The sequence below is a fragment of the Portunus trituberculatus genome, chromosome 16 (assembly GCF_017591435.1).
Source record: "Portunus trituberculatus isolate SZX2019 chromosome 16, ASM1759143v1, whole genome shotgun sequence".
Lineage (NCBI taxonomy): Eukaryota > Metazoa > Arthropoda > Malacostraca > Decapoda > Portunidae > Portunus > Portunus trituberculatus.
This window is the reverse complement of record NC_059270.1, coordinates 16,499,129-16,518,076: the sequence shown is the minus strand read 5'-3', so window position 1 is coordinate 16,518,076 and position 18,948 is coordinate 16,499,129. Positions and strand designations below refer to the sequence as shown.

Genomic DNA, 18,948 nt, shown 5'->3' with positions numbered 1-18,948 from the left:
TGTTATATAGTTTTTTTTTTTTTTTTTTTTTTTTTAGCTTAAGTGCAGTGCAGGATAGTGGTGTGAAAGGAAGGGTACTTAGAAGAGGAAATGTTAAATGGTTAAGTTAGTTACTTAGGGTCAACATGTCATCATAGCCGTTATTTATTTTTTCATGTTTGCCTTGGTTTCACAGCATTCTTTGTTTCAGGTTGGACTGGAGACTAAGACCGGATTTCCTTTCGCGCCGCGGGGCGAGAACAGCACTGTCTCACCCCCTATTACCCTCGGGGGCCCGTGAGTGGCCCTGATCACCGTGGTCCCGGACTCAGGGTGCGGCATGACCTTCCTCCGTCCCTCGCTGTTGGTGGCGAGCAAGCCGTGCCAGTGGCAACACCCAACGAAGGGAGGGTTATAGGTAAGTTCTGGTGGCAGAACATCACCCAAGTAAACATACCCTCCTCCCCCCGACTCAGGGCGCGATGGAGCGTCGGACAGACTTCCGGAGTCTCCAGGTAAGAGGGTTTCCGTACAGGGTAAGTGGAGATAAGTGTTGTGTTAGCGTGGTGGTGCACGTGAGGTAGATGTTTGCATGTTAATTGTTGGTGTATAGTGATGCTGGTTCATTTCTGTTTAGTTCTGTGATAGGTTTCTTGAACCAGCTGTGTTCTCTCGTACTGTGTGAGTTTATTAAGCTTATGTATGTAGTATCTCGTAGCTCTGTGGTGAGTCTTTTTGAAACATTATTACCACTGTTGTGTATGAATGTGTTTATTGGTTTGATGTTTGCTTGTTGGTGTAGTTGTTCAGTGTTGTAAGTGTAGGGATACTTTTCATTAAATGCAAAGCGTAGTGTTTGGTTCTGTACTTGCTGTAGTGTTAGGAGAGAGTTTTTAGTTAGGGTGTTTAGGGGATATGTGGGGTACTGTAGGATGGGGATGATGCAGGCTTTTACAACTAGATAATTTCTTAATCTTTGGTTGAGTATTTTTTCATATATCTTACCAGGAACTTCTAGCAGTGATATCGGTCTGTAATCTATTGGGTTGATGCCTGTTTTGTTAGGTTTAGGTATTAGGATGATTTTTGCTTGTTTGAATGTGGAGGGAAAGTAACCCAGGGAGAGTGAATAGTTATAGATTTGTGTTAATATTTTTAGTGCATTTTCTGGAAGTTTTTGTAAAATGGTTTTGTTTATTTTAGTTGTGCCTGGGGTGTTGTTCTTGAAGGTTTTTATAATGTTTTTAACATCTTGCATAGTGATGGGACGTGTGATGTGGTTGTGTGGCTCGAGTCTGTGTGTATCTGCATGAGTGTGCGGGGTGAGGAGGTGTCTGTGTATGTTTAGGTGATTATTGACTCTTGTTTCGTTGTGTAGATCAAATTGTCTGTTTTCTGTTTGGCTAATGTGAAAGATGTCTTCCCAGATGTTTCTGAATACAGGTTCTTTTTCTTGCTCTGTGTAGAGTTTTGTGTTGTTGTGTATGATGTGTGTTGTGTTTCTGGATTTGTTGCCTTTTAGTTTACTTACTTCTTTCCAGAAGTGTTGTGGTGTTTTATATATGTCTGCTAATTTGTTTATTTTATTTTCCCAGTTTATGTTGTTGTGTTTTTTGCATTCATTTGCAAGTGCGTGTTTTAAGTGTTTGTATGCTTGGTACCTTGCTGTTGTCCATCCTTGTGTGTTTGCTGTGGTTTTGATGTTGTGTAGGTAGGTCTGTATGCTTTTTATGGTTTTGTTTAATATGGGTTTATTTATAGTTTTGCTGCATGTTTTAGGTATGTTGTTCTCCATTTCTTGAGTGATGGTTGTGATCCATGTTTTAAGAGATTGATCTATTTGTGTGGTTGTTGCCATCTCTGGGGGTTGTGCTTGCATAATGTTATTTTCTATGTTATTGTTGAAGTTGTCCCAGTTCGCTTCCTTCATGTTATATTTTGGCTGTGTTTTGTTTTTATTGCTGGACGATGTAACCATCCTTGATCGTTATGATTCGAATGGCGTATATGTTGTTCGATGACAAGGTCTGGAGTAGGGTGATTCGGTGTTTTCCGTCATTAGGGTTCTTGAATTTGATCTTCACCCTTGTCATCATGCAGGTTTACATTAAGGCGGGTTTACACGGTCGAACGGCTCGTCAAACGCGGTTGTCGAACCTGGTTGTCAAACGGTCCGAAGAGTTGTCAGACAGTCAGACTAATTGTATATCAAACGTCATACATTCTCCACCCGACTCAGGTTAACATCATCGCCTCCCGCCTCCCGGATGCCTCTCGACCAGGACGATTTGATCGCCATTGCCTTAGCGGTGGCATTAAGAAGGAAAAAAAGAAGATTAAAGTGGACGAAGGAGTGGCTGCTAAAGAGACATCAAATGTCACACACCAACTTGCTGGCCGAGTTGAAATTAGAGCCAGATGATTGGCGTAATTATTTGCGGATGGACGAAGGAACATACATTGATCTCCTGAATCGTGTCACCCCTTTCATTACGTATGAGGACACGTGTATGAGAAAGGCCATAACTCCACATGAAAGACTGAGTGCCACTTTACGTTATTTAGCAACAGGCAGGTCACTAAATGATATGAAATATTCAGCTATTATTTCCACCAGCGCTTTATCATCAATCATACCAGAAACGTGTGATGCTCTGTACCAGGTTCTGCAAAATGACTACCTAAAGGTAAGAAATACATTATAACACATGTTGATTTGTAAGCGTTTATTGCGAACAGTATGACAGCTCATTTGTAGCAAAAAAGAAATCCTTTTAAAGTTGGTAAACAAAGTAAAGTTAGGGCCATGTGCTATTAAGGCTGGAAATTTGCAAAATAGTGTTGCATGTCAGAGTCATAGGTGTTGCTACTGTCGTTGGTACTACAGCTATAAACAGAGTTATTCGATGGGATTGGTACTGGTACTGTATGTTGGGGTGTTGTTGTAATAACTCTACTTGAAGAATTCAGGTTTCCCATCTCTGCCTCAAACAATACATCATTAATTAGCTTTCGAGTTAATGTTGCAGTATGTTTGTCCATTGCATGTATTGTACGTGCAACATAGCTCCCGAAATGATCAATAGCAGAATCAGGTTTCTTTTCATCTAATTTCCTTGCCACGGTATCCAGTATATGATCTGATTTAGATAAACATTTGCGTCGACGTTTAACCTGGTGGGATGTGCACGGTGTATCATCTCCCTCAAGTCCGTCTGCTTCTGCAATCTGAAAGTAAAGTGAGGTGAATTTACATTAACAGTATATGTAGCAAAATAGGTACATAGGTAGGTAGGAAGATAATGTGTGTGTGTCATGGTGAATCCTACACTTGCACAATTTACCATAATAATGGAGAACTACCACAATCCATATAATTATGCATTTTTATTTCTTTCAGTTTCCTACGTCAGTGGGTGAGTGGCAGCTTATTGCACAAGAGTTCGAGTGCAGATGGCACTTCCCAAACTGTCTCGGGGCGGTAGATGGCAAGCATGTACGGATCACGCCACCACCAGATTGTGGTTCATATTTCTGGAACTATAAAGGGTACAACAGCCTTGTATTATTGGCAGCGGTTAATGCGAACTATGAATTCACCATGGCTGACATTGGGACAAACGGCCGTGTATCAGATGGAGGGGTTATTGAAAACACACAATTTGGAAAACGGCTTTCAAATGGGACACTTAATCTTCCAGCAGACGCTCCCCCCTGCAAATTCTGATACTAACTTGCCTTACGTCTTTGTAGGTGATGAGGCATTTGCACTGAGAACTAACTTTTTGAAACCATATCCTCAGAAAGATTTGGATGCAGAGAAGAGGGTTTTTTAACTATAGACTGTCTAGAGCACGGAGAGTTGTAGAGAACGTGTTTGGTATAATGGCTTCTCGATTTAGAGTTTTTCATACAGCAATAAATCTGAAATTATCAAGTATTGAAAAGGTTGTTATGGCATGTGTTGTCCTTCACAATTACTTAAGAAAGACTTGTCCTTCAAAATATTCTCCAGAAGATTGTTACCATAGGGAGGATATTATAGAGAAAATAATTCGACCAGGGTTATCATTGGATCCTAATTCTGTTGCAGGCTTAGAAAATGGTCAAGGAACACGAAACTATTCACAAATGGCTAAAGAAGTAAGGGTAAAATTTAAGGAATATTTTGCAAATGAAGGTGCAGTACCCTGGCAAAACGACTTCGTGTAAATAAAATAATAAAGCGTACTGTTTTGTGTAAAGAAATTATACAATTGTGAAAATAAACGTATTGTAGTACTTTGTCATGATAAAGTATTTGTAAAACACCTACACTGAACTACTGTATGTAAATAAAGTAAAATAAATATACGACTTCGTTGTTACTTACCTCAGCATCCAAGTTACTTAAGTTATTTGTATCGTCCAGATTAGAGCAGCTCTCTCGGGGTAAGTCTTGATCCAAAACAAACATCATCTCCTCAAAAAACCAAAGAGAGGACGTATATATTTCATCTGGTGATGCCCCAGACTTCTTTGAGTTCTCAATTTTCCTGTATTCTCTCCTGAAAGAGCTACGTAGGCAGTTGATTTTCTTTTTAGCGATGGTATAAATACAATATAATCCTACGAGGGGGCCTCAGCCCGATATACGACCACAGCTAAAGACAGAATATGGGAGTAGCCTGCCTGCAGGCAGGAGCACGCAGCTCCTGCCTGTTCAGAGGAGTTGAAATGAACGCTTAAGCTCGTCTCCGGAGTTCAGAGTTGAGTTGTATCGAGTTGAATTGAGTTAGTGAGTTGATTGTGCGTCTGGCAGTGCTCTGCTGTGAGGGAGCGTGGTGCAGACGTCTGCTCGCTCCGGCTGCCGTCGCTTCAGGATGATGCCGTGTTCATTCATGTAGTGTCGTCTTATAGCGCCGTCTTGTAGGTGTGCTGTAATTCTCTTTGATAGGGTTGTAGATGTGAAGCCAATGTACCTCGAGTTTAGGTGACTGCAGTCACCAACAGTGCATGTGTGTTGGTACACGACGTTCACTTCTTGCAGGGAGTTTGTCGGAGGAAGACAGCTATTCTTCATGATGAGGCTTGCGGTTTTTCTGGTCTTGTAGTAAATGATGACTTGGAGTTTAGTGTCTGTGTTGATGGGCGAGACGTTGTTGTGGATGATCTTCTTTACGGCTTTCTCGTCTTCTTTGTATGCTGAAGATATCGTGTTCTTGTAGTAGAGAGTGATGCACGATGTTTGTTGCTCAGGCGGATTCTCGCGGATGTAGTTGTCCATGCGGCGACGTATGACTTCGTCTATTTCTTGCTGCGGATAGCCGTTGTTGCAGAGAAGCTGGGATATTCTTTTTAATTCAGCGTGGACTGCATTCCATGAGGATGAGTGCGTGAGAGCCCTCCTGACAAAAGGCATTGATGACGCTGTGTCTATATTTTTCTGGGCAGTCGCTTTTTCCGTTTAGGCAGAAGCCGAGATTCGTAGATTTAACGTAGACTGACGTGGAGAAGCAGGAGCTTGAACGGTGCACCATGACGTCGAGGAAGGGGAGCTTGTTTTCTTCTTCTAATTCGTGTGTGTAGTTGAGGCAGGAGTGTTTCTTGAAATTCTCGATCAGGTGCAGTACTTCCTCTTCAGTGTTGGCGTTGATGAAGATGTCATCGATGTATCTTGCGTAGACTGTTGTTTTATGTCCGGGTTTTCCGCGAAAACCTTTACCTCGACGGCCCCCATGTAAAAAATTGGCAAAGAGGACACCGAGAGGAGACCCCATGGCGACGCCGTCGCATTGTACATACATCTTGCCATCTGGTCCGTAAAAGGCAGCTTCCTTGGTGCAGGTGCGCAGCAATGTCCGTAGAGTTTCTTCAGGGATGGTGAGTTTCTTGCCGTCTGTGTGGTAAACTTCCTTGCAGATGATTTCTATGGTATAGAAATCATCTGCAAGCTCAATCGTTTAATACGGCACAACAACAGCACCTGCGACACGAAACTCCCCCTTATCGAAGGTGACCACAAGCTCGGTTACGCATATGGCAACGTCAAGATCCACAAACGCAGCAACCCACTACGACCAATCATCAGCCAAACGCCAGCCGTCACATACAAACTAGCCAAAAGGCTTAACGAACTCCTTACACCCTTCGTACCAGCTCCATTCAGCCTCAAATCAACTGTTGAGTTTCTCGACATCTTAAAAACGGCGTGCCCCTCCAGCATCATGGCATCGATGGATGTTTAATAACTTTTTACCAACGTCCCAATAGACGATACCATAGAAATCATCTGCAAGGAAGTTTACCATATATATATATATATATATATATATATATATATATATATATATATATATATATATATATATATATATATATATATATTGTGAGGGGCACCGCATTATTTCCCGTTTATTTAATTATATTATATGCGTAGCCTATGGCCATCCTAGTGCGGGCCCCTCGGGCTGTTCTGTTGAGCAGACAACCCGCCTCCCTCTCCCTGCTTCTCGTTGTCTGGCGATCGCCTCAGTCTCAAGGTAGCCTTCAGCGGAGATAGACACGCACTCTCGTGGTCTGGCACAGGGTAGGGAGATTCGTGTTGCTGGGCTTCTCTTGTTGCTCACTAGTCGTCGGTCTGGGAGTTGTGCCCACCCTGCAGTAGCTGGCTTGTTACTCGGTAGACCGTGGTTATGTAGGACAACGGGTTTGTTGTCCTGAGGAAAGTGTAGCCGGTTGGGGGCTACATTTCCTGTTGTGCGTTCGTCCGTCCACTCGGGTGTGGCGACGCGGAGGGACGCGTTATTGTTTCGTCCTCTTTTTGCTGTTGGTGGCTGTAGTCACCAGTGGGGTTTGGTGGGCGGCTGTGTGGGGCCCCATCATCTGTTGTGTAGTATCACTAGTATACTGTATTGTAGTGGTTGTAGCCACGCACACTATTGAATGCTGAGAGGCTTCATGCTGGCCAGTGGTGCGTAGATCTCGTCCGCCAGACTTGTCTGTGACGAGTATCTGGACTCCGTGTATGGCTGTTGTCACCCGTAGGTGGTGTCTGGGCTTGTGTGTACACCACCGGATGTGCTGTACACCTCATATGTTGTAGTAGTCGTAGGCTAGGGGTGTCAGTCTGACAGGTGTTAGGAAGCACTTGTAGTAAGATAGTATAGTAATATACGGCGCGTGTTGTTCCGGTCTGTGGACAAGGCGTTCGGAGAGGCATTAATACTTCATAGAGAAGTGGGTGGAATTGTCCTTGTGGGCGTTTTCTCTAGGGGGTATTAAGGCCTCGCCCTGATACACATAACATCTACCATTTATAAATTCTACTTGTTTGGGTACAGGAAGAGAAGGAGTTGCTAAGGAGATTCCCTTACAGTGGGGGAAATTATACACTGTTGGCGACCTTGAAAGAACCTGAGGGTTACGGCGGCTGTGAGTTATAGTAGTGGGGATATATATATATATATATATATATATATATATATATATATATATATATATATATATATATATATATATATATATATATATATATATATATATATATATATATATATATATATATATATATATAAATATAGGTATTTTGTATAGTACATAGTATTGTAATATAAGTATAGGTAGTTTGTATAGTACATAGTATTGTAATATAAGTTAGACCTAATAAATGTATCAGTAACTCTCTCTCTGAATATTTATTTGTACTAGAATCCGTAAGAATAATCAACAGCAACATGAACAAAAACAAGAACCACAACAAGAACAACAATAACAACAATCACACATACACACACGCACACACACCCTGGCACAGGAGACAGTGATCATGAAGGCAGTTTTCCCAGGACGATGCCCACCATTGCACTCCGGCGGTGCTGACTCCTGCCATTAATCCAAATATGGTTAACTAGAGAACGAAAATTTTGATAACCTGGTGGGGTAGTGATAACATGCCCGTGTTTGATTCTCGGGACAGGTCAGGGGTCATTTGGGCAAGGCTTATATTCAAGTGTGTTTGCTCCTGTCCACCTAGCAGTGATTAGATATCTGGCGTAAGTCTTATCTCACGCTATAAATAGCTGCCACGTATCGAGATGTCAGATGTCACAAGCGGGGGAGTTTTAGTTTAGTTTAGTTTAATTTACTAAGAAAGCAAATATATACAAGGAAGGGAGGGGTTGGAATGTCCTTCGTGAAGGTCACACCTGAAGACAAAGAAATTGAAAAATAGAAAGACAGTAGGAGAAAGAAAGTTGTCGGGCAGTCCGGCCTACAGCCGTTAAGTTATGAGGTTCACAGCACAGGACTTTTGTTGAGGGGGGCTGGGTGGAAACTGGAGTAACCAGGGGAAAACCACCCGTACTGTCGTGATATAAGGAATGGGAACTTTATTTTTACAATTGGTATATACAAGTTACAATGATGTGTGTGTTACTTTCTAGCTTCTAATATGACATGTTAACAGTTACATTTGTAGAATTAGTAATAATGTAAGTGTCCAATTAAAAAAAGGTAATTGTCACAAGAACCATAGTCACTTTCTTATTCACTGATCGTCCCACAGTGCGTATTTTTCATGCATCACTCTGGCCAATCGGATGTAGTCTGTCTGTTCTCCTTTGACGGTCACACTGATCTTCGGAGGTGAGCGGTGGGGGTTGCCCACTACCCCATTGGGTGGGGTCTGAGACATCTTCGGTGGCGGAGCAGGACATGGTCTCTCCTTTCTGCCAGGTCGCACCACCTGTCCCCAATGTCTCATTCCCCTGTGCGCAGGTCGGGCCGTCGGTGAGGAGCAGTTGTCCTTCTAGCTTTCCGAAGCTGGCCAGGTTAAGTTGGGAGCTGCTGCTGTCATCAGTCTTGGTTCTTTCTGGCGCTTTGAGGTGGGTTGTCGGCCGTCTTCTCTTGTGGTAAAGGGTAAGGAGTCCGGGCCGTCGGTGGGGCGAAGGTAGCCTTCCAGTCCTCCGAAGCGCGTCGGTTAGAACTGGGGGCTGTCGCCGTGATCAGTCCTGACCCTACCAGGTGTTGTGATGGGATGGGTCTTCCTCCATTCTACATCGGAGGCTAACGCGGAGACAACACCAGCCCTCACGTGCTTCCGTTGTTCTTGTATCTGAAAAAAAGAAGACAGACAGCGGCAGAGGTATTCTTTCTCAGACTGTGCTCCCCCCCCTGTATTTGGGGGAGCTATACTGAAGAATTTTAGATTTCATAAGGTAGGTCATGTTAAGTGTCATGGGTGGGTATGGAGAGTCAGATTAACTGTATCGTGGAGCAGAATCAGGATTCTTCTCCATGCTGAGTAGGCTCCTAGGAAACCATGAGTGCTCCTAGTCTGGAGCCCTCTCGTGCTGTTCCCTTAAGTGTTGGTATTGGTCCCAGTCTTCGTCCTCCATTCTCCTCCAGATGTCTGAGGCCATTTGGTGGATCCAGATGTTAGGGGCTGGAACGATTTTGCAGTCCGGAAGTCGTCCCAGCGGATGCTGAGAGCGAACCTGAGCGCGCTGTTTTTCAACCTCTTGGAAACGGCTGCAGTTTTCGAAAAGGCGTTTGTCGTAATTGGTGGGAATGTCAAAATCGGTATTACCAAAGCCTTGACTAGGTGCAGTTTTGGGTTCTGGTCCAAGCTTCTGAAGCGGTACAGCTTTGTGAGAGCTGCCATTGCTCGTGCGACGCGCTGGGTCACGTGCACCGTGTATCCTCTCATGGAGATGGAGAGACTGAGGAGTGAGGAGTGATTGAAGTCCACGGGGTGTCTGTCGATCATCAAGGGGGCAGGATTCCTCGTCGCCATGGGGATCATGCAGAACTTCTTTAAGTTAGTCCTTATCCTTCAGTCTTCTTCAAAGCTGTTTATTCTGCTGATCTCACGTGATGTTCTGAGATTCAGCATCCGGCATGAGCGACCTGGGTGGAAGACAATTTGTGAAATATCATCAGTATAGTGGGCATTAATCCCTGCTCCTGATGCCAGGCAGTCACCAGTATAAAAAGAGTACAATGTAGGCGACAATACACTTCCCTGGGGTACATCGGATGTTAACGGGAATGCAGGCCCGATGTGCGTCCCAACCTTGCCTCTCGCTGTCCTGCCCTCCAGGAAGTTGCAAAGGAGCCTTTCAACTGGGCCTGAGAAACCAAGATGTAGCATTTTGTAGCTCATTTTGTACCTAAGACCAAGATGCCCACTTTATCGAAGGCCTTGCTGACATTACGGAGGACAAGGTTGCAGCGGTCGCCGGAGGCAATGTGGATTGCTACTGACTCTGTGGCGATGGCGATTGCGTGCACCGTACCCCTTCGTCTTCGGAACCTGTACTGACCCGGGTGCACCTGGTCGGTCCACTCTTAGATGGTTCCTTAAGCTACTGATGATAATTCTCTCCAATATCTTCCCGGGAACCTCTAGGAGGGATATTGGACGATAACTGTCAGGTCGGGTAAGAACTTTACCCTCCTTTGGTATCATCTTCATTACTGCTTGTTTGAAGGCACTGGGAAAATACCCAGCTGATAACGATGCATTGAAGATCGCTCGTAATCTGTTGGCTGCCGTATCTGGAAGATTTTGGAGAATGACTTTATTTATACCACTCCCCCTAGGGCATGATGTCCTCCCACCTTTGAAGGTGTGGGACAGCTCTTGGGAGGAGATGAAACAGTTAAGGTTGTTGGTGCCTGTTAATCTGGTAGGATCAGCCGTTGCGTATGGGCGTGTTCTGTCAGCGTTGTCGTCTCTGTCCATGTTGTCCTCCCTAAATACTCTTTGCCAGATGGAGGAAAACACTCGTTCCTTGTCCATATTTGAAAAATATTTGTCTCCACTTGTGTCAACTAAGTAGCTGTCAGGTCCTGTGGTCCTACCTGATAGGTGTTTTAATTTTCTCCAGAACTTGCTGGGGTCTCGCTAGTCAGCAACTAGGCCAGCCAACGCCCTGCCCCAGTGTTCCTTACTTTCTGTTAGCCGTGCGTTGTGTAGTTGCGTTCTAAGACTTACGTATCGCCTGAAGTCGTTGTATGTCCAACCTACCCTCGCAGCTCTGTCCCTTAGGTTTTCGAACATAATGCGGAGGATTTGGGTCCTGCGTGAAGGTCTGTGGGCGGGTTGAAGTTTGTGCTGTGTCTTAGGCCGGTGTCACGGCAACGCCGGACCGCCGCACCGCCGCATCCGACAGAGTGTCGTGGGAAAACACACACAGCTCTATGCACGTGGTCACAATAGACGGCCTCACCGCATCCGGCGCTCCATTGTTACAAGATGTTTGACACTGATTTATTTATTCAGTGTATTCACGCAAGGCCAACACTTTGGGAAAAGAATAATAAAGAATACTGCGATAAGAATTCTAGAGAGAAAACATGGATTGAAATAACAGAAATAATATACGAGGATTGGCCACATATAGAATCAGCAGAAAGAAACGAGAAAGTTAAGGTAATGTTTGTTATTTTCTATATTAAGTAACAAAATTTATTATGTACGTATTTGAAATACACATTATAATAATTACAATACAAATATTATTTAATTAAGATAGACTTCCTATGATTCGTTTTTTTAACTTTTCATCTTTGATCTGTACGCTGGCTTCTGGGGATACTGAACGACTTTGCCGCTTATGTGTGACAGGATGCAGTCAGTGCGGCGGCGCTACATACGGTTTCGCCTTAAGGATGTGTGATGAAGCTGCGTCCTTGATTGTCGTCATGCATTTATCCGCTGCTGCATCAATGTCGGCCAGTGTGCATACGAAACCGTATGCAGCGGCGCCGTATAGTATGACACCGACCTTAGGAATGTGTGATGCCGCTGCGTCCTTGATTGTTGTCATCCATTCCTCCGCTGCTGCGTCAATGTCGGCAAGTGTGCCATAGGTGATGTCGGGTTCGTTCGTCATCTGACTGGAGACATCTGTTTTAAAGGCGTCACAGTCCGCTCTGTGGAACTGAAATGAAAGTGGCTTGAGGGTAGTATCAGGGTCGTGGAAATTTCAATTATTAGTGGGATGTGATCGCTTGTCGTCAGTGGTCCAAGTTAAATAAAGTGATTGAAGAAATTTGCCCTGTAAATAAGGACGCTGTCAGATGATGTAGAAGAGGTGGGACTGAAGAAAGTGGGAAAGTCTGGTCCTATGTGCTATGATGGACACATTCAGTTGTATTCAACGCAGCTTGGAGTACACTCATGCTTGCCTGGCAATCTACTTGCCTGCCTTTCTTTGACTGGTTCTCCTGTCAAGCACAGCCAGTCTACCTCTACAGTCTACTGTCTACAGTCACACTCCAGTTTGTAGACTGTAATTCTGTATCATCACGCAAGCTACAAGCTTCATTCAAGGCGCCCAGACTACAAGTCTCTGGCCGCCGGCTACTCATCAAGCCCCCACGCGCTCGCTACCAAGTATTTTGTATTCCTACAATAAACACAGGGAAGCTTCCCCCTGGTGTTTCTTTCCATCACACCTGCATATGTCGTTGGTGCCACTGGTACCAGGACATTAGATGGTGGCAGTTGAACGTATGCACGGCAACAAAATTCTTGACCCAGAGTCTAATATTTCAGAGATAGTGCATTTGATCATTTGAAGAAGAGTAATGTTCCACTGTCACCTTCTACTTCTACACACATGCCTGTACAGACTGCACAGTCTTCAACAACATACACTTCTGATTCTTCACCTGTTCTACCTTCATGGCCTTACAATTTGCGGACACGTACAGGTGTGTGAAGTGTATCTCTTATATTGTATCTCTTATATTATATCATGTTATATTATATTATGTTGTATTGCATTATGTTTTATTGCATTATATTATATTATATTCTTATGTGCTGTCCCCAGATGACACATGGGGAGGGATTAATGTCATGTAGGTAATATTTTTTTTTTACTGTAAATTTGCTTGATTTATCAGAAGACATATTCATGCTTCTCAGGCCTTAACACACAGGCGTGGCCCTAGGGTATATCGTGTGTTTAATGGGGGTTCCATTTGCAGTTACATTTTTTACATCCCAATTTACTTTTTTTATTACTAAATTTATAGTAACATTTTCGCTTTCTCCCTACCTACATAATATTTTTTTTGCTAGTGTCACTTATATTTATCATGTACTTATTATATGTATGTAACTTCACTATTAATGCAACATTCATCACATTTTGTTTTAGCAGCACCTCTACTGTTATACATTGTTATCTGCTCTATCCAAGTTGAATTAGCTACTCAATTTGTGGTATGTAGGTAATTTATGTTATTTAGAGTTGAGTGTTTGTTTGCTGTTTTTTTTTTTTTCATAATCATCTCTTCATGCTTTTCATTTATGCTCAATTACATTATATATATATATATATATATATATATATATATATATATATATATATATATATATATATATATATATATATATATATTGCACAATTATTAGATGTATTATATGTAAGAAACAATATTTATGACACACACTTTATTCACCATATGTAACACATTTTTACACATGTATGTAACATTGTTCCTATGTTTCAGTGATTTCATTATACATGATCATGTATCATTTCTATGTCTTTATACAAATTTTGTATGTTATATATTTACTAGTCATTACCATAAATGTGTAAATTTTTTATCAATAATGCATCTTACTTTTGAAATTGCATCAAATTAATATATTTAGCCATGTTATACTTACTATGTCATGCTATTGCTGTTTATTTGCAAACTAACTATATTTTCTTAATTGTTCTCACACCTATGTGATATTTATTTGCTCAGTGCATTATATGACATGTCTTATTATTATTATTATTGTTGTTTTTTAAGTGTTTAACTATTGACTAGAGTGCTCGGTGAGGACACCTTCGTTAGCGTGGTCGAGCAATATGATGGACACTACTTAGGCCCCCCCACACACGAAGCGATTTTAGAAGCGCGACTTGAGAAGCGCGACTCCAAAGTCAATTGGAGCCTTCAGACGTGGTCGCGACTCGCTTGGTTGGAAGCGCGACTCGAGATATCCCTTGGTGAAGCGCGATTCCCGAGCGACTCGAGTTACATATGTTACTATGAACCCCCACATACGAGGCGACAGTTTCCTGCGGTTTCATCAATACTTGCATCTCATTGGCAGGTCGGGGTGAGATTAGAGCCAATGAGCGATCAAGCAGAGTTTTCCTCCACGTGGAGTACGAGCGCGGGGTACCTGGGAGGGGGAGTGCGGGGTAACTGGTAACTGGAGGAGTGCATCACAACTACGCATAGCAAGATGAGTGACCAGGGATCTGCTGACCGCTTTTATACCGAATTATTAATAGATGAAATAGAAAAACGTCCAACCATTTGGGATATGACATGTGCTGATTACAAGGATAGGCTAGTCAAAAAGAGATGCTGGGAGGAATTAGTGGATATATTCTGCAGTGGAGACGAACAGGAAAAAAAAAATGTAGGTAAGTGAAATGAATACTTTATTAACCAATGTTATTTTTCTTGTATTTTCTATCACAAAAATCAGTAAACTGTAAATAGCACTATATACATGTATTTTACACTATTTCTAGGCCTAACAAATGTGTAGGCGAGTGAGATTAGTAGAACGTTACATCTTGAATATTGTTACCTACTTACCATATGTGCCACCCTGCATCTTACATCTTGCTTCTGTGCTTCACCTTTCTTCAAGGTTAACTTTCTAAATCTTACCATCCTGCCCTGCAACTCTACCGCCAGTGATGAAGTATTCAACATATTTGTCCCTAGCGGTGTTTGCAGACATGTCTCCCCGTGGTACATTACCTTCAAACAGGCTTTCCATGGGTGCTTCAAAAAGCGTGTCTTCATATCTGTACCCATCTCTAGCCATTACATAATTATGCAGTATGCAACATGCCTTTATTATAGCTTCAGCAAATGTGATACCAACATTAAGAGGCCTATGGAATATGCGCCACTTATTAGCCAGAATGCCAAAGGAGCACTCAATATACCGATGTGCCCGTGACAGTCTATAATTAAAGATTTTTTTCATGTAGGTCAGGTGTCTTCCACTGTAGGGTCTCATGATGTGGTCCATGATGCCAAATGCCTCATCACCAACAATGACATGAGGCAAAGACATGCCACTACCAGAAATAGATTTTGCTTCTGGAATGTCAAGTGTATTTTCCACAAGCTTCTCGTATAGTGAAGAATTATGGAATACAGCTGCATCACTACTCTTTCCATAGGCACCAATATCCACATAGATGAATGAATAATTTGCATCACAAACAGCCAACAACGCAATTGAGTTTATAGTTAAAGTATAGAGAGTCTGTACCATCAGGTTGGATTACCCTGATGTGCTTACCGTCAATAGCACCTATGCAGTTAGGAAAATGTGCAACTTCTTGCCACTTCTCTTTTGTTAACACAGGCAAGCACACTGTCTTCAGTCTTTGCCAAATGACTGCACACACTTGTTACAATATACTTGCTATGGTAGATTGCCCAAGCCGGTATCCATAGTGTAAGTCTGCAATGGAACAACCGCTGGTCAGGTACCTGAAATTAAAGAGGAAATATTTGAAAAAAAAACTTATTGTGGAAAAAAACATAAAATTTTGAGACTTTACATGTAATTCCCATCTAAACGCCTCAAGTAAGTACGTGTTTAGACCACCTTATCAAACAAATTTACTCTCTCTCTCTCTCTCTCTCTCTCTCTCTCTCTCTCTCTCTCTCTCTCTCTCTCTCTCTCTCTCTCTCTCTCTCTCTCTCTCTCTCTCTCTCTCTCTCTCTCTCTCTCTCTCCTATCTTAAACTCCTAAACATTCAAGACATAATTGTATTCAGACCTTGATATTTGTATACAGATCTCTCAATATATACACAACAGACACAGGCTTCCAGATTTTGTCTCATGATATTCAGTTAAGGCAGACAGACAATTTAAGGATACTCCTCTGTAGAACCTCCCATGCCCAACGTAGTGTTGTCTCACGAGGAACCAAACACTGGAACCAGCTTTCAGAAACCATTAAAAACAAACCATTAAATTCCTTTAAATTACTGATAAAAGAACAGTTAAGGAATAATTATTGAATGTATTATTTTTCCTATTGTAATCAGTACTACTAATATAATACGTAATTGTGCAATGGTCATTATTATTATTATTATTATTGTTATTATTATTATTATTATCATTACTATTGTTGTCAGTACTATTGATGTAATATATGTAATTGTTTGCAATTGTGCAATGGTTATTATTTTTATTATTATTATTATTATCATTATTTTCACTATTGCTGTCAGTACTATTGATATAATATATGTAATTCATCTGTGCTGTATACCTCTCACCTAATTCCTCTGACTATGTAAAATTCTTTGACTATTTGACTTCCAAGGTGGAGCACATCTTATCTCACTTTCCTTTTGCTGAGATCTCCATTTTAGGGGATTTCAATGTTCACCACCAGCTTTGGCTTTCATCTTCTTTCACTGACCAACCTGGTGAACAAACCTTCAACTTTGCTATCCTTCATGACCTAGAGCAGCTAGTGAAGTTCCCTACCCGTATTCCTGACCGCCTTGGAGACACGCCCAACATTCTTGATCTTTTCCTAACCTCCAACCCTTCTGCTTACTCTGTTAAACTTTCCTCTCCGTTGGGCTCCTCCGACCACAATCTAATTTCCGTTACCAGTTCTATCACTCCAGTGCAGCCTCAGGACCCGCCTAAGCGGAGGTGCTTCTGGCATTTTAACTCTGCTAAGTGGGAGGAACTAAGGCAGTACTATTCTGATTTCCCTTGGGATGATTATTGTTTTCATGTCAGAGATCCTTCTCTTTGTGCCGAGCGCATAACAGAGGTGATTATCTCTGGCATGGAGCTATACATTCCTCATACTTTCTCTAACCCTAAAGCTAAAAAGCCTTGGTTTAACTCTGCTTGTTCTCGTGCTGTCAATGATAGAGAGCGGCTCACAAACGGTTCCGTAGCCATCCAACTGCTGAAACTCATGCCCTATATATTTCTGCCCGTAATCATGCCAAATCTATTCTCCAACTTACTAAAAACTCTTTCATCAATAGAAAATGTCAAAGTCTTTCCAATTCTAACTCCTCTCGAGATTTCTGGCATCTAGCCAATAATATCTCTAACAACTTTACTTCTTCGTCTTTCCCTCCTTTACTTCATCCAGATGGCTCTACAGCTGTCTCTTCTTTTCTAAAGCTGAACTCTTCGCTCAAACCTTTGCTACCAACTCAACTTTGGATGATTCTGGGCATATTCCTCCTACTCCTCCACCCTCTGACTACTTCATCCCTAAAATTAAAATTCTTTATAAAGACGTTTTCCTGGCCCTCTCTGGCCTTGATTCTCGGAAGGCTTACGGTCCGGATGGAGTCCCTCCTGTTGTTCTCAAAAACTGTGCTTCCGAACTCGCTCACTGCCTGGTCAAACTCTTTCATCTGTGTCTCTCTACTTCTATTTATCCTTCTTGCTGGAAGTTTGCTCACATTCAACCTGTCCCTAAAAAAGGTGACCACTCCAATCCTTCTAACTACCGCCCTATAGCTTTGATTTCCTGCCTTTCTAAAGCCTTTGAGTCTATCCTTAATAGGAAGATAATGAGGCATCTATCAGCTCACAACCTTCTCTCTGATTGCCAGTATGGTTTCCGTAAAGGCAGATCTACTGGTGATCTTCTTACTTTCCTAACTGAATCTTGGTCATCCTCTTTTAGGGACTTCGGTGAAACCTTTGCTGTCGGCCTTGACATATCGAAAGCCTTCGATAGAGTCTGGCACAAATCTTTAATTTCTAAACTACCCTCCTACGGATTCTATCCTTCTCTCTGTACCTTCATCTCCAGTTTCCTTTCCGATCGTTCTATTGCTGCTGTAGTAGACGGTCACTGTTCTTCCCTAAAACTATCAACAGTGGTGTTCCACAGGGTTCTGTCCTATCACCCACTCTCTTTCTATTATTCATCAATGATCTCCTAAATCTGACTCAATGCCCTATCCACTCCTATGCTGATGATACCACCTGCATTATTCAACAGCGTTCAACAGACGCCCAACCCAACAACAATTAAATGACTCAAGGCGAGATGCTATAGGACGCCTAACTTCTGATCTTTCACTTGTTTCTGATTGGGGCAGAGAAAACCTGGTTTTGTTCAATGCCTCAAAAACTCAATTTCTACAACTATCTACTCGACATAACCTTCCAGACAACTATCCTCTCTTCTTCAATAACACTCAACTTCCCTCTCCTCTACATTAAACACACTCGGTCTATCCTTCACTAAAAATCTAAACTGGAAATTTCACATCTCTACTCTTGCTAAATCAGCTTCCAAGAAGTTAGGTGTCCTATGGCGTCTTCGTCCATTTTTCTCTCCCTCCCAGCTGCTTGCTCTGTACAAGGGCCTTATCCGCCCGTGTATGGAGTATGGCTCTCATGTCTGGGGGGGATCCACACACACAGCTTTACTAAACAAGGTGGAATCTAAAGCTTTACGTCTTATCAACTCTTCTCACAAAGTTGATGGTCGTTGAGTCTGCTGCAGCAATTCCAATGGGCACACTGTGCGGGTTGGTGGCAGTTTGCGTGGCCTGCACAAAAGATGTACTGAGGTCTTCTTTAACCTGGCGGGAGCGCTCCTGTTTGCGTTTCTGCTCTGCCTTCCTTACGGGGCAACGCATAGCGCGGCAGCTATGCGGCCCGTTGCAATGCATGCATTTCTTGATTTCTGTCCTGCAGTCCTTGAAAAAGTATCCCTCAGAGCCACACTCAGAGCAGCAAGTGTACCCTTGGGATTTTGGGCACTCTTTGGTCGAGTGCTTCTCCACTGATTGTCAGCGATTGCAAGTCAGTAGAGGGAAGTACTCCTCCTGGTGTACTTGCCTGGGGGCACGGGGATGCCAAAAAAGCTTTAAGCCTTCCAACTGGGACCTGCGGGACATCTCAATGTTGGTAAAGATAATCTTT

At 42.6% G+C, this 18,948-nt stretch overlaps 1 protein-coding gene and 1 non-coding gene across 2 annotated transcripts in view; both read left to right on the top strand.

The window, feature by feature from the left end:
• Positions 1–306: 306 nt before the first annotated feature.
• The window catches only part of LOC123504534, a 30,746-nt gene continuing 12,104 nt past the window's right edge, over positions 307–18,948 (top strand). Inside the window, exon 1 of the mRNA XM_045255119.1 lies at positions 307–397. The gene's annotated coding sequence lies outside the window, so the exon portion shown is untranslated. The remainder of the gene's footprint in view (positions 398–18,948) is intronic.
• On the top strand, positions 7,757–7,918 carry LOC123504679. The gene has a single exon (XR_006674919.1). It is a non-coding gene; the product is annotated as a U1 spliceosomal RNA (small nuclear RNA).